At 51.5% G+C, this 17345-nt stretch overlaps 1 protein-coding gene across 4 annotated transcripts in view; it reads left to right on the forward strand.

The window, feature by feature from the left end:
- Positions 1 to 17345, forward strand: part of GFOD2 (glucose-fructose oxidoreductase domain containing 2) — a 130555-nt gene that overhangs the window by 18704 nt on the left and 94506 nt on the right. The gene's annotated exons all lie outside the window — the stretch shown is intronic.

Genomic DNA, 17345 nt, shown 5'->3' on the forward strand with positions numbered 1-17345 from the left:
TTGTAGCAGGGGTGTTGTGGCTATTGCAGCTTCACTTTAAAGGCACATAGGTTAGCCCTTTCCATGCCTTACCCTTCCCCCTATGTGGATGCAGGTATATAGGTTTGCCCTGTCTCTGCCTTTCCCACTCTCTTCTATGTGGATGCAGGCATATTGGTTCGTCCTTTCCCTGCCTTTCCCACTCTTCTGGACCTCCGGAGTGCCTCTGTAGCTGTTGCCTCTAACTTTCCTCACAGCGTTAAAAATAAAAACGCGACGTGCTTGTTAGTGCTGCGATTCTGAGGCTATCTTCTGTCTGTGCAGCGTGACCGGAGCTCTGGGACTTGGTCTGTTGAGGTAAGAGTGTAACAAGGCGGTGGCCGTGGCTAGAAGGTTGTTAGACTGTATAGAGAGAGGTGTGACCAGCAGAAGAAAGGGGGTGTTGATGCCCCTGTATAAGTCGTTGGTGAGGCCCCACCTGGAGTATTGTGTTCAGTTTTGGAGGCCGTATCTTGTTAAGGATGTAAAAAGAATTGAAGCGGTGCAAAGAAAAGCTACGAGAATGGTATGGGATTTGCGTTACAAGACGTATGAGGAGAGACTTGCTGAGCTAAACATGTATACCCTGGAGGAAAGGAGAAACAGGGGTGATATGATACAGACGTTCAAATATTTACATAGTAACATAGTAGATGACGGCAGAAAAAGACCTGCACGGTCCGTCCAGTCTGCCCAACAAGACAACTCATGTGTGCTACTTTTTGTGTTTACCCTACTTTGATTTGTACCTGTGCTTTTCAGGGCACAGACCGTATAAGTCTGCCCAGCACTATCCCCGCCTCCCACCACCGCCTCTGGCACAGACCGTATAAGTCTGCCCAGCGCTATCCCTGCCTCCCAACCTCCAGTCCCGCCTCCCACCACTGGCTCTGGCACAGACCGTATAAGTCTGCCCCGCACTATCCCCGCCTCCCAACCTCCAGCCCCGCCTCCCACTACCGGCTCTGCTATCCAATCTCGGTTAAGCTCCTGAGGATCCTTTCCTTCTGAACAGGATTCCTTTATGTTTATCCCACGCATGTTTGAATTCCGTTACCGTTTTCCTCTCCACCACCTCCCGCGGGAGGGCATTCCAAGCATCCACCACTCTCTCCGTGAAGAAATACTTCCTGACATTTTTCTTGAGTCTGCCCCCCTTCAATCTCATTCATGTCCTCTCGTTCTACCGCCTTCGTATCTCCGGAAAAGGTTCGTTTGCGGATTAATACTTTTCAAATATTTGAACGTCTGTATCATATCACCCCTGTTTCTCCTTTCCTCCAGGGTATACATGTTCAGGTCAGCAAGTCTCTCCTCATACGTCTTGTTACGCAAATCCCATACCATTCTCGTAGCTTTTCTTTGCACCGCTTCGATTCTTTTTACATCCTTAGCAAGATACGGCCTCCAAAACTGAACACAATACTCTAGATGGGGCCTCACCAACGACTTATACAGAGGCATCAACACCCCCTTTCTTCTGCTGGTCACACCTCTCTCTATACAGCCCAACAACCTTCTAGATATAGCCACCGCCTTGTCACACTGTTTCGTCACCTTCAAATCCTCAGATACTATCACCCCAAGGTCCCTCTCCCCGTCTGAACCTATCAGACTCTCGCCACCTAACACATACGTCTCCCGTGGATTTCTATTCCCTAAGTGCATCACTTTGCATTTCTTCGCATTGAATTTTAATTGCCAGACCTTAGACCATTGTTCTAGCTTCTTCAAATCCTTTTTCATGTTTTCCACTCCCTCCAGGGTGTCCACTCTGTTACAGATCTTAGTATCATCCGCAAATAGGCAAACTTTACCTTCTAACCCTTTGGCAAGGTCACTCACAAATATATTGAACAGAATCGGCCCCAGCACCGATCCTTGAGGCACTCCACTACTCACCTTTCCCTCCTCCGAGCTAACTCCATTTACCACCACCCTCTGGCGTCTGTCCGTCAACCAGTTCCTAATCCAGTTCACCACTTTAGGTCCTATCTTCAGCCCATCCAGTTTATTTAAAAGCCTCCTGTGGGGAACTGTGTCAAAAGCTTTGCTGAAATCTAAGTAGATTATGTCCATAGCTTGTCACTGATTCAATTCTCCTGTCACCCAATCAAAAAACTCAATGAGATTCGTTTGGCACGATTTCCCTTTGGTAAAACCATGTTGTCTCGGATCTTGCAACTTATTGGCTTCCAGGAAATTCACTATCCTTTCCTTCAGCATCGCTTCCATTACTTTTCCAATAACTGAAGTGAGGCTTTCCGGCCTGTAGTTTCCAGCTACTTCCCTATCACCACTTTTGTGAAGAGGGACCACCTCCGCCGTTCTCCAATCTCTCGGAACATCTCCTGTCTCCAAGGATTTATTAAACAAATCTTTAAGAGGACCCGCCAGGACCTCTCTGAGCTCCCTTAATATCCTGGGGTGGATCCCGTCCGGTCCCATGGCTTTGTCCACCTTTAGCTTTACAAGTTGTTCATACACACTCTCTTCTGTAAATGATGCTGTATCCACTCCACTATCATTTGTACTTTTTCCAGTCCATCGCGGTCCTGCTCCAGGATTTTCTTCTGTGAAAACAGAACAAAGCATCTATTTAGCAAATTTGCTTTTCCTTCATCACTATCTACATAGCGGTTCGCAGTATCTTTTAGTCTCACAATTCCCTTTTTAGTCATTTTCCTTTCACTAATATACCTGAAGAAACTTTTGTCACCCCTCCTTACATTTCTAGCCATTTGTTCTTCCGCTTGCGCTTTTGCCAGACGTATCTCTCTCTTGGCTTCTTTCAGTTTCCTCCGGTATTCCTTCCCATGTTCCTGTTCTTGAGTTTTTGTGTATTTCTGGAACGCCAACTCTTTAGCCTTTATTTTCTCAGCCACTTGCTTGGAGAACCATATCGGTTTCCTTTTTCTCTTGCTTTTATTTACTTTCCTTACATAAAGGTTTGTAGCCCTATTTATAGCTTCTTTCAGCCTGGACCACTGTCCTTCCACTTCTTGTACTTCCTCCCAGCCCATCAGCTCCTTCCTCAGGTATTCCCCCATTTTAGTAAAGTCAGCACGCTTGAAATCCAGGACTTTGAGTTTTGAGTGGCTGCCCTCCACTACAGCAGTCATATCAAACCAAACCGTTTGATGGTCACTGCCGCCCAGGTGGGCACCCACTCGGACATTGAAAGGTATTAATCCTCAAATGAACATTTTTCGGAGATGGGAAGATGGTAGAACGAGAGGACATGAAATGAGATTGAAGGGGGGCAGACTCAAGAAAAATGTCAGGAAGTATTTTTTCACGGAGAGAGTAGTGGATGCTTGGAATGCCCTCCCGCGGGAGGTGGTGCAAATGAAAATGGTAACGGAATTCAAACATGTGTGGGATATGCATAAAGGAATCCTGTGCCGAAGGAATGGATCCTCAGGAGCTTAGTCAAAATCGGGAGGCGGGGCTGGTGGTTGGGAGGCGGGGATAGTGCTGGGCAGACTTATACGGTCTGTGCCAGAGCCGGTGGTTGGGAGGCAGGGCTGGTGGTTGGGAGGCGAGGATAGTGCTGGGCAGACTTATACGGTCTGTGCCAGAGCCGGTGGTTGGGAGGCGGGGATAGTGCTGGGCAGACTTATATGGTCTGTGCCCTGAAGAGCACAGGTACAAATCAAAGTAGGGTAAACACAAAAAGTAGCAAATATGAGTTATCTTGTTGGGCAGACTGGATGGACCGTGCAGGTCTTTTTCTGCCGTCATCTACTATGTTACTATGTTACTTGTAGGTCCTCCGGGGAGGGCCCGTGATTGGTGCGTTTTTGGCGCTAATCCGCCATTTTGAACTTTTCCGTCATTTTCGGCGATGGCTGCGGAGGTTGTTAAGCGCTGTTCACGTTGTGGCAAGTGCAGATCAGCAGCAGGGCTCTGTAAATCGTGCTCTTCAGACGTCAGGGCCGGCACGAGCATGGCGAGCAATGTCTCTTCCCGCTCGGTGGAGCTGGCAGTGGGTGCCATCTTGGATGCGCTGCATGGTCCGACCCCCATAGGAGTGGAGGGGTCTGAAGCCGGAGGGGAGTCTTGGATGGAGACTACCAGAGGAGCTGCTTCCCCCGGATTGGAACCAGGAGACCAGGGTGAGCCTTTCTCCCCTGAGTTTGTGTTGCTTTTACATAAAGCGTTCATGTTAAAGAGGGCTCTGTCACAGGTGTCTGACTCTGCGTTGCAACCTGGTTCCCCTCCGGCGGAGGCTGTCCCGGGATTGCTGTTAGGCGTTTTCCCCCCCAGACAGTGGGCCGCAGGACAAGCGTAGAAGGGTAAATTCCCGTTCAGAGAGTGGTGCACCTCCCTCCCCCCCCCCCCCCCCCCCCGTGGTCGGGCTGTGGGGATTCTGAGGGGTCTGGCAGGCCTTCGTGGTCTGAGGAGCCAGAGGAAGGTGCCGGATTGCCACTGGATCCAGATGATCCCACCGCGGTTAGGATTCTCCACTGCGAGGAGCTGCCAACACTTATTTCAGACGCCTTGCAGGCCCTCTCTATTGAAGATCCTGCGTTTGGCGAGGCCTCCTCTGGTAATCCGAGGATGGCAAGTACTAAGAAGCCTGCTCGAGCCTTTCCTTTGCATGACTCCATCCAAGAGCTTATTTCGGCTCAATGGGCTGACCCCGAGGGGCCTTTGAAGGTTGCCAGGGCAATGGGGCACTTATACCCTCTTAGTGAGGAGCACTTGGCACGCTTGGCCGTGCCTAAAGTGTATGCTCTAGTCACAACTGTGACAAAGCAGACTACCCTCCCAGTAGAGGGAGGGGTCGCCCTGAAGGACATGCAGGACTGACGGCTGGAATCAGAATGAAACGATCCTTTGAAATCTCAGGCCTAGCCTTACAGGTGTCTGTGTGCAGTTGTTATGCTGCTCGAGCCTGCCTCGCTTGGTTGCAACAGGCAGTGGAACAGCCCGAGGATGGCACCACAGATGGAGTCAGCCTTGTCATTTTTGGCTGACGCCCTTTATGATCTGGTCAGAGCCTCGGCTAAACAGATGTCTGTGGCGGTGGCTGCTTGCCGCCTTCTATGGCTACAGCATTGGGCGGCTGACATGGCCTCTAAGCAAAGGCTGGTGAAGTTGCCCTTCCAGGGCCTTCTCCTATTTGGTGAGGAGTTGGAGAAATTGTCAACGGCCTGGGGGATGCTAAACCCCAGTGGTTACCCGAGGATAGGCCGCAGCCTTCTTCCAAGGGTCAGGCAGTTCCCTCCTCTTCCAGACCTCGCTTCTGTGAAGCTAGAAGGTACCGCCCGGGGCGTTCTGCTGGGTTTGCTTCGCGTGCCTGTTTTCAGCAGAGGAACTCCTTTTGCTCAGACAAATGCTCCGCAGCGGCCGGTTCAAGGCCTGGAGTTCATGGGCGACCCTCTCAATGATGGTGTGCCGGCCCACTCATCGATTCCTGCAGTTGGTGGACGTCTTTCCCTCTTTCTCGAGGAGTGGGTCAAGATTACCTCAGATCAGTGGGTTTTGGACCTGATCAGAGACGGCTACAGATTGGAATTTACTGCCCCGGTGAGAGACGTGTTTTTTGGAGTCCCGATGCGGCACTGCTGTCAAATGGGCGGCGGTAGAGGAGACCTTGCAAGGCTTGTTGCACCTGGGAGTGGTGATCCCCGTGCCTCCCGCCGAATGCGGCTGCGGCTGTTACTTCATTTACTTTGTGGTGCCGCAAAAAGGCGGGTCTTTTCGGCCCATCCTAGACTTGAAGGAAGTCAACGAGTACGGCATTTCCACATGGAAACCTTGGGCGAGAGCGCACCTGAGACCGCTGCAGTGTTCCCTGCTACAACGTTGGTCTCCCATTTCCCAGGATTATCAGGGCAAACTCAGTTGGCTCCCTGCGGCCCGACTCAGCATGGAGTGGTGGCTCTCAGACAGCAAGCTGCGTCGAGGAATGCCGTTAGTGCTCCCCGACTGGTGCCTGGTGGTAACCGATGCCAGCCTGAAGGGATGGGGAGCTCATTGCCAGGAGAGGCATGCCTAGGGTCTGTGGACACTCGAAGAATCGAAGTGGTCCATCAATTGCTTGGAGTTAAAAGCAATTTTCCAGGCGTTGCTGGCCTTTCAATCGACCTTGGAGGGATTGGCTGTCAGAGTGCTGTCGGACAATATGACGGTAGTGGCCTACATAAATCGTCAAGGCGGAACGCAGTGCAGAGTACTGGCTGCGCAGGCCGCTCAGATTTGCCACTGGGCCGAGCTGCATCTACAGTCCCTGTCATCAGCTCATATTGCAGGTCAGAGCAACGTGCAAGCCGATTATCTAAGCAGACACCACATCGACCCAGCGGAGTGGGAGTTGGCAGACGAAGTGTTCCTTCAACTCTGTGCCAAATGGGGAACGCCCGTAGCGGATCTGATGGCGTCAAGCACAAATGCCAAAGTCCCGTGCTTTTACAGCAGACGGAGAGATCCTCGCTTGGCGGGGTTGGATGCTTTGGCTCAACCCTGGCCTCTGGGCCTCCTGTATGTGTTCCTGCCTTGGCCTTTGATAGGGTGACTACACCTGCGAATTCGGCTGCTCCAGGGAGTGGTGATTCTCATTGCCCCGGATTGGCCCAGGGGGCCCTGGTATGCGGACCTCCGGCGGATGCTGGTGGAGGCTCCTCTTCCTTTGCCTCTGGTACCGAACTTGTTGACGCAGGGCCTGGTAACCATGGAGGATCCCTGCCGCTTTGGTCTTATGGCATGGCTATTGAGAGGGCGCAATTGAGAGACAAGGGCTATTCTAACAAGGTCATCTCCACTCTCTTGCAGGCCCGCAAGTGTTCTACTTCCGTTGCGTATGCCCGGATTTGGCGCCAGTTTGAGGCCTGGTGTGTTCCGAAGACGATCACACCCATGCGGGCTTCTGTCTCACCGATTCTTGACTTTTTGCAGGATGGTGTACAAAAAGGCTTGGCCTATAATTCCCTGCGGGTGCAAATGGCAGCATTGGCATGCTTTCGAGGGAAGGTCGCTGGCCTCTCCTTAGCTGCACATCCAGACATTGCACAGTTTCTTAGAGGGGTGCTTCGGCTCCGTCCTCCCGTGCGGGCACCTTGTCCGGCTTGGAACCTGGGGCTAGTATTAAAGGCTCTTCAGTGGTTCGCCCTTCGAGCCACTGAGGTGAGCTTCGGAGAAGGATGTGACACTCAAGACAGTCTTTTTGGTGGCCATTACATCGGCGAGACGGGTGTCTGAGCTCCAGGCGCTGTCCTGTCGAGACCCATTTCTGCAATTCTTAGAGTCCGGAGTTACGGTACGTACTGTGCCTTCCTTCCTGCCTAAGGTGGTTTCAGCGTTTTACCTAAACCAGCTTATTTTTCTGCCCTCCTTTACTAGGGATGATTTTCCGGAAGATTGTAAGCTCTTTCGAGCAGGGACTGTCTTTTCTTCATGTTAAATTTGTGAAGCGCTGCGTACGACTGGTAGCGCTATAGAAATGATTTGTAGTAGTAGTTGCACCTTCTGGATGTGCGCAGGGCTCTGTTGCAGTATCTGCAGTTGTCAAATGCTTTCAGGACCTCTGATCACCTTTTTGTATTGTCAGGTCCTCGCAGAGGGTCTCCAGCGTCTAAAGCCACTGTAGCCCGTTGGCTTAAGGAAGCCATTTTTTCTGCATATCTGCAATCTGGCTGGCCTCCGCCTGACGCCTTTAAGGCACATTCCACAAGAGCGATTTCTTCCTCTTTGGCTGAGACGAGAGCACTCTCTCTTCAAGAGATATGTAGTGCTGCTACTTGGGCTTCTAAGCTCTCTTTTGCCCGTCATTACAAGCTAGATGTGGCTGCTAGATGTGGACGCGCTTTTTGGAGCAGAAGTGCTTGCGCGTGGTGTGGCTTGTTCCCGCCCTCTCTAGGGATTGCTTTGATACATCCCATTCGTAATGGATTCATCTGCTGCTGATGACAAGGAAGGGAAAATTAGGTTCTTACCTTGGTAATTTTCTTTCCTTTAGTCACAGGAGATGAATCCATGATACCTCCCTGATTGACTCTGTTTTGTGTTCAGTTTTTCCTGCAGACATGTTCCCTCATTGGGAGAAGTTGGAAACCAGTCTTCAGGATTTCTGTTCTACTACAGGAGGTTGAGTTCGTCCCTCCTTTATGTTATTGCTCCTGTTCTGGGGCGTTCATTCGCTGTGAGGAAAGTTCATGTTATGCTACTTTGCGGTTTAACACTGCTTTGGAAGCTTCAAATACTGAGGCAGATGGAGCTAGCCATCCTAGAGGCACTATGGTTTTCAGTGTTCTCTGTCTCCCCCTGCTGGTAGGTGGACACAACCGATTCGTAATGGATTCATCTGCTGTGACTAAAGGAAAGAAAATTACCAAGGTAAGAACCTAATTTTCCCATCCCTCAATCTAACTCCCTTGATTTCACTACTAGCATTTAGCAGTCTTAGCATCGGTTCCAGAACTAGGTCAAATAACATCGAGGAGAGTGGGCAACCCTGCCTTGTTCCCTGACAAACTTTGAAGCTCTTCGAAAGCCCCCCATTAACAGCTATCTGTGCCTCTAGGCCGTTGTATAAAGCTTTGAGGCCCCTCAGAAAACCGTCTGGGATGCCTACCCACTCTAGAACCTGAAATAGAAACCCCCACTTCACTTGGTCAAAAGCCTTGGCGGCGACCAGGCTCACCACTATTGCCGGCTCATCTTGTAATCTACATTGGGCCATGGACAATAGTGCTTTCCTAATATGTAAGACTGAGTGTCGGTTGGGTACAAAGCCCACTTGATCTGACCCTATTAAATCTGGCAGATAATCCGCCAACCTACCGGCCAATATTTTCACCAGCAATTTAATATCAACGTTGATTAGTGAAATGGGGCGATATGAATCTGGTTCCTCGGGAGCCTTACCAGGTTTCAATAAAAGAAAATCCCGCCATGCTCTCAAACTTCGGAAAGCCCCCTCCCTGTATAACCGAGAGATGATATTCAAACAACGGGCCTAAAATAGTGTTGCAATATTTTGTAGAACTCTCCTGAAAACCCATCAGCCCCTGGGGCCGAATGAGATTTCAGCCATTTGATGGCCTGTTGCAATTCTTTTGGCTGTAGTGGTGTGTCCAATCTGTCCACTGCAGCTTCACTAAGGCAAGGCATCCCTGCTTTTTCCAATATGTCTCGCACCCGCTCGCTGGGTGTCGATTCCCTTTCTGCATAAAGGTGTCTAAAGTGTTCACACAGTACGTCTTGTATAACATCTGGGCTAGTCACTACCTTTCCGTTTTTGTTATTCAACACTGATATTGTATTATTGCCTCTACCCTTCTTTATCATTTTAGCCAACATGCCCCCTGTTCTGTTCCCAAATCTGGCCAAACGATATTTCTGGTAAATTCCATTCCATTGAGTTTGTTCGTGTAGCAAAGAATTTATAGTCGCCAGTACTGACAGATAGTTATCTTTATGGGTTTCTGTAGGGGAAGCGATATATCTTCGCCTGGCTCTATGCAATTGCTGATTCAAGAGACTCAAATTAGTGGCATTTTTCCTGCGTCTTGCTGCCATATATGCTATCAGTTCTCCCCTCAGTACTGCCTTTACGGCACACCAAAATAACTGAGGGTTAGATTTGTGCATTTTATTATGTGACACATACTCCTCCCATTTCCTTTGTAAAAACATTTTAAATTCTTTATCTTTGGACAAATAACTAGGGAATCTCCAGCTCTTAATTGAGGAGAAACTTTTGAGGGCTGCCAGCACAAACCACACCGGTGCGTGGTCTGAGATCACTATCTCTTCGTCTTGCCCCTTCCACCCATGGAAAAAGATCTGTGGTGACTAAAATGTAATCCAGACGGGCCCACGATCCATGAGCTCTGGACCTATGCGAGAATTCTCGTTCAAAAGTCTCCACACATCGAGCACAGAGAGAGAGGCTGCAAATTCCCTCAACGTTCCTCTTTCTCGCCCTCCCTGAGACTTTTTTCCCTGGACTACTTCTAGATCTCTCAACAGTCTCGAGAAAAATTGCTTCTGAAAAGGAGTAGGAGCTTACACGTTAAGTAAAAAGAGCTCTCTGCCCTGTATCCATAGTTTAATCAAAATATATTGCCTCTGCGGATCCTTCAAAATGGTCTCTGCTGTGTAGGCCAGGTTTTTATGAAACCAATCTGCCACGCCTCCTTTATCAGGTAGCTCAGCTCAAGCTGCTCTTAGAGTGGATGATGTATCTGGACAAGCACTGGGTGCAATTAGAGCAGGAGATGGTGGGAGGGTTCTCAATTCGGGCTCTCTTGTGGATGCCTCTGGGTTCCCTTAAACGTTTTCTCAGGCTTGCCCTTCTTGGAGTTGCCAATACGTTTTAGCATTTGGCATGCGGTGCGCATAAAGTTCGTACCTTAAGTGCATTTTTATCACACTCTCATGCAATCTACCCCTGAATTTACACCAGGGTTGTTCACCTCCTCTTTTTTTGTTAGCTGGGAGAGCCGGGGTCTCTGAGTCCTGGGTCAACAGGTGTTTGGCAATACTATAATATCTTTTAAAGCTCTTCGAGATGAGTATGGGCTTGGGGATTTTGATTATTTATTTTTTTTGTCAAGTTTGGGATTTTATGCGTCGGAAAGTCTTACCACATTGGGCATGAAAGAATTCTCCGCTACTCTTTCGAATGAGGGTGGGCAAGGGCCTTGTATCTTTTGATGTGTATCCCTGTCGCCTGCCTCTGTGAGGAGTGCTGGGAGACCTTACTGGGTTTTTGGTTAACCCTTGATCAGTGGGGATCTATTTAAAAGACCCTGTTGCACATCTCTGTTTCTGTTAATTTAAGGGAACGCATAAGATTGTGTACCAATGGTACTATATTCCAGCTTGTCTTCAGAAAACTTTTGGGTCAGTCACTTCCTTTCCTGGAGAAAGTACGATCAGCCAGGAACTTTTGTACATATTTGGTGGGAGTGTCCTCAGGTTCAGCTGTATTGGCAAATGGTTTTACAGTTAAATGATATTTTTACATGCTTCTGTATCTATGGACTTGACTATCTTGCTTCTTAATGGTGCCCCCTCCCCCCCCACCCTCCCGGGCATGTGTGCCTCAGACCAGTGGTTTGTGGCCTTCATGGCTATGGCATCTTACCTGTGTTTAGTGTTCTTTTGGAAGAATTCAGCGACCCTCCCCCCTCCCCTAGAGATCATTTGCTGCTTAAAGTTGATCAGCTTTGTTTAATGACCATGCTGACTGCTTTGAAGCATGATTCCATATCATCAAGCTGATCAATCCATAGACTGGTGGGTTGTGTCCATCTACCAGCAGGTGGAGATAGAGAGCAAACTTTTGCCTCCCTATATGTGGTCATGTGCTGCCGGAAACTCCTCAGTATGTTCTCTATCTCAGCAGGTGGTGGTCACACACAGCAGCAGCTCTGGCTAGGCCTCCAAGCCTAATTTTTAGGTTTTGTTGAGTGCCTGGGGTTGAGGGCTCTTTTGAGCAAGTGCAAACCTGGTGGTGCCAGGTCCCTCCTTTTCTCCCCCCTCCCGCTGGCTCCGTTAAAAAAAAAAAATTTTGAACGTCCTTAAAGGCGTTTATTTCGACGTTTATTTAAGCGTCTATTGCAGCTACTCACTGGGACACCAGGTCGTTACAGCTCGGAGCGGACAGCAGGTAATTTTTACCTTTTTATAGCGGGCAGGGGGTTCCCCGATTCTTCTCCTCGTGGCATATGGCGTCGGAGGGCGAGGGCGCAAAGGGTCGCTCCCCGGATCGCTGGAGCGCTTCTAGAGGGGATGCGGGGGTCTTCAAGCCTGATTCGCCCTTGTTGGGTGACAGTTTCGTGACCGATGTATGTCCCGGTCCTTCCTCCGGCGTGGCGGTTTTTCCCGCCATAAACGCCCATCCCCCGCTCCTCGCCTCCGCCATCTTGGCCGGCCACGCGGCTCGGACGGCTTCTTCATGGGCCGCCCTTGAGGTTGGAGACATTAATGCCATGAACGCCCTTAATTTGGGCGACGGCACAAAAGCGGCTAAAGTTAAGAGCCGTTCTTCCCGTGCGGCTCCTTCGCGGAGTGTCGCGCCGGACGCCATCTTGGATGCGCAGCATGTCTCTCCCCCGCTCTTGCGAGCGCCGGTTGAGGGTGCGTCTAGGGCTGTTGCCCTAGGCTGCGGAAGTGCACAGTCTGGGGGGTTTCTCCCCCGAGTTTGTTTTGCTGCTGCATCAGGCCTTCCTCATGCACAACGCTGCCCCTGCTCCCTCGTCTGGTAAAGAGGTTGAGGTTCCCAGAGGTAAACGCCCTCGGGTTGATTCCCAGGCCTTGGAGGAATTTGTCTCCTCCGATGTAGATGAGGGCAGCGTGTCTGAGTTCTCCCAACGGTCCTTTGCGGATTCCTTGGAGGAGACGGATCCCCGCTTGGTTGGAGCGGATGACCCCTCTGCAGCGCGGCTTTTTAGCCCAGAGGATTTGCCCAACCTGTTGCTACAGGCCATGGACACTTTGAAGATTTCCTCTCCGGAGGACGTCTCTCCCTCAGCCCCTGTTGGCTCTGCCATTATGCTGGGGACGAAGCGCCCGCCTAGAACCTTCCACGTGCATGATGCTATGCACACCTTAATTTCGGCTCAATGGGATGTCCCAGAAGCGAGCCTTAAAGTGGCTAGGGCTATGTCCCGCCTCTATCCTTTGGCTGTGAGTGAACGTGAGGCCTATCTGTGGCCTACCGTGGATTCTTTAATCACTGCGGTGACTAAGAAAACGGCGTTGCCGGTGGAAGGTGGCACGGCCCTAAAGGACGCCCAAGACAGAAGATTGGAGGCGGCCTTAAGGTCGTCCTACGAGGCTACTGCTTTAAATTTGCAGGCCTCAGTTTGCGGTTCCTATGTGGCCAGGGCGTGCCTGACTATGGTGCGGCGGGCTTCCCCCTCGGATTCTTCCTTGAGGGATGATTGGCCGGCCCTGGAATCGGGCTTGGCCTATTTGGCAGACTTGCTGTATGATGTCTTGAGAGCCTCAGCTAAAGGCATGGCTCAGACAATCTCTGCGCGGCGGTGGCTTTGGCTGAAGCATTGGTCTGCGGACCACGCTTCTAAATCCCGCCTGGCTAGATTGCCTTTTAAAGGCAAGCTGCTCTTTGGGGTCGAGCTGGACAAAATCGTGACCGATCTCAGCACGTCTAAGGGCAAGAAGTTACCAGAGGTCAGGGCTCGAGCTAGTGCTCGCCCCGGTACCTCCAGAGGACGGTTTCAGGAAGCCCGTCGGTACCGCCCGGGCAGGTCGGGCTCTTCTGCCTCCTCTTCCTTTAAGAGGACCTTCTCCCCCAAGCAGCGTTCCTTTCGCAGAGACCGCCGTCCCGGAGGTGCTCCCTCCGGTCCTCCCCCAGGGTCTCGTACCCAATGACGGGGTCTTGGTCCACGCCCCAGTGCAGATTGGAGGACGGCTGTCCTCGTTTCTGGGCGAGTGGACCACAATAACTTCAGACGCTTGGGTGCTGGAAGTCATCAGAGACGGCTACAAGCTAGAGTTCTGCCGACCCTTAAGAGACGGGTTTGTACTCTCTCCCTGCAAGTCTCCGGTCAAAGCTGTGGCAGTGCAGCAGACCTTGGACAATCTCATCCGCCTGGGGGCGGTCGTTCCGGTGCCAGAAAATCAGCTTGGCAAGGGACGTTACTCCATTTACTTTGTGGTACCAAAGAAAGGAGGTTCTGTCCGGCCTATCCTCGACCTCAAGGGGGTCAATCGGGCCTTGAAAGTTCGGCACTTTCGCATGGAGACTCTCCGCTCTGTTATAGCGGCAGTGAAGGCAGGGGAGTACCTGGCATCCTTGGACATCAAGGAAGCGTACTTGCATATTCCCATCTGGCCTCCTCATCAACGCTTCCTGCGTTTTGCAGTTCTGGGCCGACACTTCCAGTTCAGAGCCCTCCCGTTCGGGTTGGCTACTGCTCCGCGGACCTTCTCCAAAGTAATGGTGGTCATCGCGGCCTTCCTGAGGAAGGAAGGGAGTACAAGTTCATCCTTATCTGGACGACTGGTTGATCCGAGCCCCCTCTTATGCAGAGTGCGGCAAAGCTGTGAACCGGGTGGTTGCTCTTTTGAGCTCCCTGGGATGGATCATCAACTGGGAGAAAAGCCAGCTGCGCCCCACTCAGTCCCTGGAGTATCTGGGAGTTCGATTCGACACCCAAGTGGGCAGAGTGTTCCTGCCAGACAATCGGATTGTCAAGCTTCAGGCTCAGGTGAACCAGTTCCTAGTAGCCTCTCCTCTTCGGGCTTGGGACTATGTGCAGCTGTTGGGCTCTATGACGGCCACGATGGAAGTAGTGCCCTGGGCCAGGGCTCATATGAGACCACTTCAACACTCTCTGCTGCAGCGCTGGACTCCGGTGTCGGAGGATTATGCTGTGCGCCTTCCCTTGGGCCCAGCAGTGCGCAAGGCGCTGAGCTGGTGGACGCAGACAGACAAGTTGTCTGCAGGAATGCCTCTGGTGACCCCAGAGTGGATTGTCGTCACGACGGACGCTTCCTTGTCGGGCTGGGGAGCCCACTGCTTGGGAAGGACAGCGCAGGGACTCTGGTCTCCTGCAGAGGCAAAGTGGTCTATCAACCTCCTAGAACTCAGAGCCATTCGGTTGGCGCTTTTGGAGTTCATCCCGGTACTGGCGTTGAAACCGGTACGGGTTCTGTCGGACAATGCCACGGCTGTGGCCTATGTCAACCGCCAGGGAGGTACCAAGAGCGCCCCTCTAGCCAAGGAGGCTATGAATCTATGCCAGTGGGCGGAAGCGAACCTGGAGCAGCTTTCAGCGGCCCACATTGCCGGAGTCATGAATGTCAAGGCGGACTTTCTCAGTCGCCATACCTTGGAGCCCGGAGAGTGGCAACTATCTGCTCAGGCGTTCTTGGACATCACGAAGCGCTGGGGCCAGCCGAGCCTAGATCTGATGGCGTCATCGGCCAATTGCCAAGTGCCGCGCTTCTTCAGCAGAGGACGGGACCCTCGATCCCTGGGAGTAGATGCTCTTCTCCAACAGTGGCCGACTCAAGAGCTTCTCTATGTGTTCCCGCCCTGGCCCATGTTGGGCAGGGTGCTAGACCGGGTGGCAAAGCATCCCGGCAGGGTAAGCCTGGTGGGTCCGGATTGGCCCAGACGTCCCTGGTATGCGGACTTGATCAGGCTCTCAGTCGACGATCCTCTGCGACTGCCAGTGGAGCAGGGCCTGTTACATCAGGGTCCCGTGGTGATGGAGGATCCCTCCCCCTTTGGTCTTACGGCCTGGCTATTGAGCGGCAGCATCTGAGGAAGAAGGGCTTCTCAGACAAGGTCATTGCCACTATGCTGAGAGCGAGGAAGCGCTCTACTTCTACTGCTTACGCCAGGGTTTGGCGTATCTTTGCAGCGTGGTGTGAAGCAGGCTCACTTTCTCCCTTCACTGCTCCAATTTCTTCAGTGTTGGCGTTCCTGCAAGAAGGTCTAGAGAAAGGCGTGTCGCTCAGTTCCCTTAAAGTCCAGGTAGCGGCTCTGGCTTGCTTCAGGGGCCGCCTGAAGGGTGTTTCCCTGGCTTCGCAGCCAGATGTGGTGCGCTTTCTCAAGGGAGTTAATCACCTGCGCCCTCCTCTGCACTCAGTGGTGCCTGCGTGGAATCTCAACCTGGTGCTAAGAGCATTGCAGAAGCCGCCTTTTGAACCCTTGTCGAGGGCATCTCTGAAAGACCTGACGTTGAAAGCAGTCTTTTTGGTGGCTATCACTTCAGCCAGAAGAGTTTCCGAGCTCCAGGCGCTCTCTTGTCGAGAGCCTTTTCTGCAGTTCACTGAGGCAGGAGTGACTATTCGCACAGTGCCTTCCTTCCTGCCCAAGATTGTTTCTCGATTCCATGTGAATCAGCAGCTCTGTCTCCCTTCCTTTCGTAGGGAGGACTACCCAGAGGAGTACTCTGCTCTTAAATATCTGGATGTGAGACGGGTCATCATCAGATACTTGGAAGTGACCAATGATTTCCGGAAGTCGGATCATCTGTTTGTCCTGTGTGCAGGTCCTCGTAAGGGTCTGCAGGCTGCTAAGCCTACAGTGGCAAGATGGGTCAAGGAAGCCATTGCAGCGGCTTATGTGGCCGCGGGGAAGGTGCCGCCTATCCAGCTGAAGGCCCACTCCACAAGAGCTCAGGCGGCCTCGATGGCAGAGGCCGGATCCGTCTCCTTGGAAGAGATATGCAAGGCGGCAACTTGGGCTTCGGCTCATACATTCTCCAAGCATTACCGTTTGACTGTGGCTGCACGGGCGGAGGCCCGGTTTGGAGCTTCAGTGTTGAGGTCAGGGATTTCAATGTCCCGCCCTGGGTGAGTACTGCTTCGGTACATCCCACCAGTCTATGGATTGATCAGCTTGATGATATGGAAGGTAAAATTATGTATAATCATACCTGATAATTTTCTTTCCATTAATCATAGCTGATCAATCCATAGCCCCTCCCAGATATCTGTACTGTTTTTATTCTGGTTGCATTTCAGGTTCAAGTTTAGTCTTCAGTTACTTCAGAAAGACTTCGTGTTCAAGTTTTTTCACTTGGATTTTTCAAGAGTTAAGACGAGTTTGTGTTACAGTGAGCTGCTGCATTCCTCTCCCCTCCGTTTTACGGGGCTGGATTGAGACTTAAAATTCTGCCGGCACTCCCTCCCGCTTCGTGCGGCTGTAGGGCAGCTTTGTACCCTTCCCGCTTCGGCGGTGTTAGGGTCAGTCAGCTCCTCCCGCGGTTGCGGTTGCAGGATAAGCCAGATCCCCCCGCATCGGCGGGTGTGGTGTCCCTCCCCCGCTCCGCGGGGATGAGCTGGACGGATTCCCCTCCCCCACTTGTGTGGGGATGAGCTGGGTTAATTCCCCTCCCCCGTTTCGGCGGTGGTGAGCTGGGCAGAGTGTCCCTTCGTGGGTGTAATTCTCTAAGTGCTGAGTCCTGCGGATGGAGCTTTGATATCGACATACTGAGGAGTTTCCGGCAGCACATGACCACATATAGGGAGGCAAAAGTTTGCTCTCTATCTCCACCTGCTGGTAGATGGACACAACCCACCAGTCTATGGATTGATCAGCTATGATTAATGGAAAGAAAATTATCAGGTATGATTATACATAATTTTACCTTCTTTGGGTACCTTTCACAGTATTGCCTTGAGGCTGGGTGACCCTCTATGAGGGTACGACTTAGTGCTTTAGATGACCTGTGTCCTTTTCTTGCCTGTTTCCTTTTTTGTCTGTGGTTCTTTGGGTGGGGGGCCTGTATTTTATTGTATGGCATTCTGTTAGTTCCATGGGAGTGGGGTTTGTTCTGTTCTATACTGTATACCTACTGGCTTTATGGGCTGAGTTTTCATTGGTGTGTTTG

This window comes from Microcaecilia unicolor, chromosome 5 (genome assembly GCF_901765095.1).
Source record: "Microcaecilia unicolor chromosome 5, aMicUni1.1, whole genome shotgun sequence".
NCBI lineage: Eukaryota > Metazoa > Chordata > Amphibia > Gymnophiona > Siphonopidae > Microcaecilia > Microcaecilia unicolor.